The 7,052-nt window shown below is 39.7% G+C and overlaps 1 long non-coding RNA gene across 1 annotated transcript; it reads left to right on the top strand.

Annotated features, from left to right (window-relative positions):
* Positions 1-3,811: 3,811 nt before the first annotated feature.
* LOC143880880 (uncharacterized) lies at positions 3,812-5,762 on the top strand. The gene is made up of 3 exons (XR_013251809.1): positions 3,812-4,019; positions 5,237-5,400; positions 5,504-5,762. It is a non-coding gene; the product is annotated as an uncharacterized LOC143880880 (long non-coding RNA).
* The last annotated feature ends 1,290 nt before the right edge of the window (positions 5,763-7,052 follow it).

Genomic DNA, 7,052 nt, shown 5'->3' with positions numbered 1-7,052 from the left:
CGAGTCTAGGAAAAGCCGGAGAAAAGGCAAGGTTAATTTGGAGAAGTGATATTTACGCCCCTTTTCATCGCCAGGGACACCCAGCGCCAGTGTATGTGGCAATCAAGACCACTGGATTCTTCTGACGTCAAGTGCATTAGCCCTCCTTTAGTCATTGATACACTGGCGCCGGGTGTCCCTGGTGATGAAAAGGGGCGTAAATATCATTTCCAGTGGGAGGTCTATCATAGTTATCCGAAGTCAAGAATCTGTGAAACATCCGGCTGAGCACGGGCGACGGCACTTGAAAGGGAAGGGGGGCAATTGCCCCCCTTAATATTTTGGGAAAAAAAATGAGGAACACTAGCGTCAAGCGGGTAAATAAATATCCACTTGAACGTACTCAGGATTCTATTGGCCATAAATTGCCTTGTTGGCACTCCCTTCTTTCACTAGGATTAATAAATCGGCATAATAATCTGTCAAAATAGTGCTGTCATTCCCTTGTTTAATGCGTTTTAATTTTCTCGTTAAAGCGATATTCTTGACGGTACCCACTGATGGAGTAAGTATATCGCGTCTGATCAGTTTGTTGGGGGCTATTTCAGTCAACCAAAAAAAACCATCAAACGAGATTATATATGGTGGTTTGGGTGATCTAAACCGTTCATTTGTTGGGCCCTAATGTAGATAGTGTGTGCCCAAAAAATCTTCTCCAAACAGTTAATCATAACCCTATAATCTGTGGGGATTTATGTACTGTACCGTCAATTTTAAACCTACATAAATTGGAGGGTTAGGATCATCCTATGGAAAAGATTTTTGGGGCACACGCTATCTACATTAGGGCCCAACAAATGAACGATTTAGATCACCCAAAAAATGTGGGCCCACAGTAATTTTGGGCTGCGCGGTGCATACATAGCCGGCCACCATATAATTTCAGGCACAACCTATTTATGTTATGGCCCATCAATTGGACGGTTTGTATCATCCTGTGGTGTAGGCCGTACATTACTTTAAGAAAAATAAGGGACCATAAGGGCTTACACAATATAAAATCTCAATTTGAGGATAGTTAAAGAGAGATTTTATATGGTGTAAGCCCTTACAGTCCCTTATTTTTCAAGAAGTATTGTACGGACCACACTATAGGATGATCCAAACCGTCCATATGATGGGCCATAATGTTAATTGGTCGTGCCCAAAAGAATCATTTCCATAGGATGATCCTAGCCCTCCGATCGATAGAGTTTCCAGAATATGCAATTCATCTATAGATCGGAGGGCTACGATCATCATATGGAAATGGTTTTTATGCACTACTATTTACGTTATGGCACATCATATGGACGGTTTGGATCATCCTATAGTGTGGTATGTACAATACTTCATGAAAAATAAGGGACTGTAAGGGCTTCCACCTTATAAAATCTCAGTTAAAGAAGGCCACAGATTGAAAGAAGCCTAGTGGTTTATCGTAACTCATTAAGAGAAAATTGCCGACATTTTAGGGATTCTATTGATGGTATTTTAAAGAAAGATTTTATTTCTAAATTAATGCCAGCCTGTCAGTTTTATAGTAAGAGGAAGTGGGCGATTATTCTGCCGTTGTACAAACCATAGTTAATGCCAGCAAGGTGTTTTATGGCCAATAGAGTCTCGAGTAGCTTCAAGCGGCTTTTAACCGCTTGACGCTTGACTTCCTCAAAAAAATATACCTTTATTTTTTAGTATTTTTTTATACTTACCCCCTTTTTTTAAAAAAATGCCCCCCCTGCCAATCAACCCTAAGATAGAAAATAAGTTAAAATTAATACTTACTACAATTTTTGCCCCCCTTTTGCAAAATTTCTGGCATCGCCCCTGCGGCTGAGGACGATGAGTGGTAAGCTTTAGTTTATCTAAATCCATCATTTTTGTTTGATCTTGGGTCCAAATCATTACCACTGAATTATATGTCTTCAGGCGAAAAGCTTATGATGAATACAATCCTACAGAGGTGAGGCAGACTAAACCGACCCATATTAGGGGCCTGGAGAAGACCAAACCGAGGACGCCTATTATTCGCATCAGAGAGTGGTGCTTGAAAGTAATATGTATGAAGACTCCAGCCATCGGTAAAACCCCCGAATCCCCTGTTTTGCCACCCCCGAATCCCCGGTGTTGCCATCGTACACAAGTTATCTTACTGCTTACTTAAAAATGTGAGAGTGTACTTTCCGTTAGTGGTTGCATCCGGTCATGTTGATTGGGTTGTATATGTCCCAGAAAGACAATCAAAGGGTCGGTCGGTATTTTCTGTTGGGGGTTATTGCTTTCACGTGGAACCCCAACATACATTTTCATACTGTTGCCCTTGTGTATACCCATGTGGTTTCGTGTATGTTTATTCCTATTTTGTAGTTTAAATAAAATTTTCCACAGCATTCCCCATTTTTTCCAGGCCACTGATATGATACCCTGTTTTCTTCTAGGATAAATCCCCCTCTATAAGCCACATGAACCGTTGGTGGGCCCAACAATTAATTTGTTGAAATCTTTGAACAAGGTAGGCCCCACCCATAGCCACACCATATGATAATCCAAACCGTCCATTCGATGAGTTTGTGTTTCTCCTAGGAAATAAACATTTTTTATCATTGAGGAAGTGGCCCCCCAGCTGGGATCTCCATTAAGGAAACTACTACGAGCCAACATGCTACAAAAGGCTCCAACACCTATCCCTCCTCGTCTTAGCTGATTGACATGCAAAAAGAACATCTCCACTGGGTGCTCCTCCTCATCTCTAGTGAAGGCACCCATAAACCTCTACCAACAAAGTTAGCATGCTGGCAGTAGAAAAAAACTAATATTTTTGTTACATGCCCTCAACTTTAGTAACCTATAGTGTAGCCTCTTTCTTTATAATGCTTCCCCTATAAATTGATACAATCGAGTTCCCATTGCAATTACAATGTTTACATCCAAACAACTGTTGTCGTTTAAACTTCCTCATGCCACCTAGAAGCTCTCCTCCATATTACATGGTTTTCAATGCAGTCATGAATTGAAGATTACTTCACAAAACTCTAGCCCCAAGACCCAAGAAGCTTAATCGAATCTATCATCTTCACAGTTAACAAGGGAAGTACCAAAAGCTCCTAGGTGTTCAATGGTTGGACACTCTTCTCTCGTAGAAATTTTGTCAGCTACATAGATGACCTCAACATATCAACAGTTATAGGGTTAGGATGATCCGATGGAGCTGATTTTTTAGGCACACCCTATCTATGTCAGAGCCCATCAAATAAACGCTTTGGATCATCCAAACAATGTGGGCCCCTCTACAACAAGACTTAAGCAAGTTAACCCGTCCTGGCCTCCAAGGATTCCTATCCTCGTGGTGGAAAGCCCCTGTACAACAAAATTAAATGTTGAGATAAGAAACAAAGTGTTCAACACACTCTAGGCGTAGTTTGTGTTGCAGTAAAAGAAAAAAAAACTGATTATTGGACTCAAATTTGTGTTTATCAATTTTTTGTCCAATAATCACTGTTGGACTCAAAATAAATTCTCAAAATCCAAAATGAACATGGCCGTTAAGAACCCACAAAATCATAAATACTTATTGTAATTATTAAAGACGAATAAGCACATTTATCCTGGCTGTATTGCCATGCTTCCTGGTTATATAGCATGATATAAGCTACTCACATAGCTTGTGTTTGGATTATTGGAATTATACTTTAATTCCCTGGAAATTAGAATGGAGAAATTAGATTAAAAAATGATTTCAAAGATTTTAATAAAAAAAATCATTTCAATCGAGGTGGAATACAAATACGACCTCTTTATAATGTCTAAGTATTAGAATATTAAGATGATGCCTGTACTTATGAAACAACCGAATCACTCCAAAGGGGTTTTGCAGATTAGGGCAGGCGCTCTCCACCTCGGGCAAACCCATCACGAGCGAGCGGGTAACCCCCACCTCCGGCGAGCGGAGACCTCCGACAATCTCTAAGGGCAGGCGCTCTCTCTCCTCATCACCCATCCCTGTAAATCTCTCTTCTCTTAGACCTCTTTCAGTTTTTTGCAGATTAGGATTTCAGAAAAGGGGTTTTGCAGATTAGGGTTTCTGAAAAGGGTTTTTGCATATTAGGATTTCAGAAAAAGGGTTTTTGCAGATGAGGGTTTCTGAAAAGGGTTTTTGCAAATTAGGATTTCAGAAAAGGGTTTTTGCAGATGAGGGTTTCTGAAAAGGGTTTTTGCAGATGGATCTACTTTCTTCATTGAAACTGATTAACAATACTCACCCAATAAACTAAAAATGCACAAGGTAAAAATATATGGTAGAAAAAACAGGGGGAAAACAAAAAAAAAAAAAATTTGGGAAAAAAACGGGTGACCCGCGGGTCGACCCGGCCCGTACAGGTGGGGTCCGGGTCCACACTCTGTGACCCGTACAGGTGGGGTCCGGGTCCACACTCTGAGAGTACCGTATTTTTTGGAAATACAATGGGGCCTACTTCAAAGGATGATCCAAGCTGTTCATTTGTTAGGCAAACAATGTAAATATGCCGTACACTGTAGATCATCTCCATAGAATGACCTTAATCCACTGATCTCGGCCTAGTTGAAGTGACACAATCTAAACAAGTGATACCAATGGTCCGATCTATATAAGTTTCCATGATGTGAGGCCATCTTTAGATCGGAGTGTTAGAATCATCCTATAGAAAAGATTGTTGTGGCACAACCTATTTACGTTGTGGCCCATCAAATGGGCGGTTTGGAACATCCTATGCTGAGGGCTGTACAGTCGTGTGAATTCATCTTACCAGGGGCTCAATTTATTACTGCCAGGGTGAAATTTTGGAAAAGTTTTTGGGTTTTTCTTTCACAAAAACTTTTCCATGAAATTTCGGCAAATCCACCTATTTGGATGGAAGCGTAGGTGAAGGAAACAGGGATTTTCCCACTTTCTACGCTACCATCTCTGCAGACTTGGAAAATTTAAGTCTTGGAAGAAAAGTTGAACGAAAATAGTAGTAGATTTTCTCCAGCCACCTCTCTGAAAACCACCGTAGCTTCTCCGGAATTTATTTATAAGGTTTTAAATAACATGAAAGCCAAAGATTCGTTGGTGTATTGGCTTACGCATGAATAGAGTGAACTTCCACAGTTTCTTCTGTGTTTCACGTTTTTTAATTATAGCGATAGCAATTGTTTTTCGCTCCCTTGATAATTCCAATATTATATTTCTTCTCCCAAGATTACCAAACAAGAGAGTTCACCCATACCAAGCTCACATCGATTCATGAGGCTGGGCGGAGGCGGAGGCGGAGGCGGATCGGCAGGCGGGGCAGGCGGAGGCGGTGGCGGAGGCGGAGGCGCCGGATGCGGTAGCGGTTATGCAGAGAAAGATTCTGAAAATTGGTGAGCTTTTGTTTCTCTAAATCCATGTCATATTTAAATCATTCTTTTTTATATTGCGTCGAAATCATCACCGCTGAATTATGTGCTGCTGTTTTGTCTTCAGGCGAAAAGCTTATCGTGAATATAATGATAAGAAGGTGGAGCAGACGAAACAAGAGACCCCAATTGCTCCTAAGCGGGAAGGGTTTTTCTTGAAAATAAGGAAAATATTTTGCTGCAAATAATCCATATAAAATGGGTAAATTAAATGCTGAAAAAAGAAATAGTAAGGTATTTTTAGTTCTGTTATTGAAAATATTCCCCATGTTTAGTTTTCATACCCTAGCAATTATATTCGGATCGATCTAGTACAATCGTTCCTATTTTGTTGTTGCGTTTGGGTTCCATCCTATTAATGGGACCTCTACCTCATATCTCTATTTCCAAAGGGTTTATCTGTATTTTCATACTCTGGCTCTTTCGCATACACATGGTTTGGTGAAAATTTATTCTTTATTTTGTAGTTTATGTTAGGAAATAATCCTAACGGTGGATGTGGCTTTTGCAAGTTCGATGGTCGAGATCATTTGGTTAGTTAATTACTTTTGTGAAAAGTCATTAATGAAAAGACTTTATGTGAAAAGGTATAAACGTTTAAAAGAGACGTTTGGAGAGAGGGATCGGCGCGATGAGGAGTCGCATCTCTTCCCACAATGCTTATAAAAAGAACTCTTGGGTTCTATTTGCACATAACAATGAATTTGTTTCCAATCTTTGAGAATCCACGCTTGAAGAGAAAGAAATCGGTCCCCATCACCGACTATTGTGCAGCAAAGAGAAACTGTGAGAGAAAGAAAAACAAGATTCATGGCTTCCGGTATGTCTTTTTTTCATTTCAATTCATTCCATATTGTTCTGTGATTTTCTCAATGTTGAATTGTCAAGATCCGTTGCTTGTATTCATATTGTATCGAACACTAACATGTGGTATCAAAGCCACAGATTCGGCTAGAAAACGGCGAGAAAATCGCTTTAAAATGATGAAAATTTAAAGAAATAGGATTTTTGGTATTAAAAACCTTTGTATTTTGAATGCCACTGTCAATTTATAAATCCGATCGATGATTGAGTGCCACCGAAACGTTGCTTGTGTTCTCACGAATCCAACGCAACAAACGGTTCGTCGATCCGACGTCTGGATTGTATTTGACGGCCATTTAAAGTTAAAAATTTCGAGTTTTGCGAGTTTTGGGCCTTGCCGGAAAACAGCGCACCGCTGGAAGACAGTTGCTCTTACTGGTGATTTTCCGGCATGTATGTGTAGTCCGTTGAGAGAGGACGTTGAGAAATGAATTTCCTGTGCTAAATCGAAATTTATTAAGAACAAGGATTTTCAGATGAAAATTTCAGATTTGTTTAGTCTTTTAGTGGATTGGAGAAGACGGTGAATATTTTATTAAAAGTGGTATTCACACTTCTGTTTGATAGTGACACTCCACCTTCTTTATGATTAACTAATAAGGGCATATTTGTAATTGAACTATGAGAATGAAAAGTATTATTATAATAAGAGAGTCATGTCCATTGTCTAAAGTCATAGGGCTGTTGTTTTTATTTAAAAACAAAATTTGAATTGTATGTGACTTATGCATGTCGTGGCTTGTATGAGGCCC

Source organism: Tasmannia lanceolata, unplaced genomic scaffold (assembly GCF_043159265.1).
Source record: "Tasmannia lanceolata isolate RefF3 unplaced genomic scaffold, GAP_Taslan_0.1 ptg000007l, whole genome shotgun sequence".
Classification (NCBI taxonomy): Eukaryota; Viridiplantae; Streptophyta; class Magnoliopsida; order Canellales; family Winteraceae; genus Tasmannia; species Tasmannia lanceolata.
Note: the sequence above shows the minus strand (reverse complement) of the source record. Positions and strands in the feature narration are given on the sequence as shown.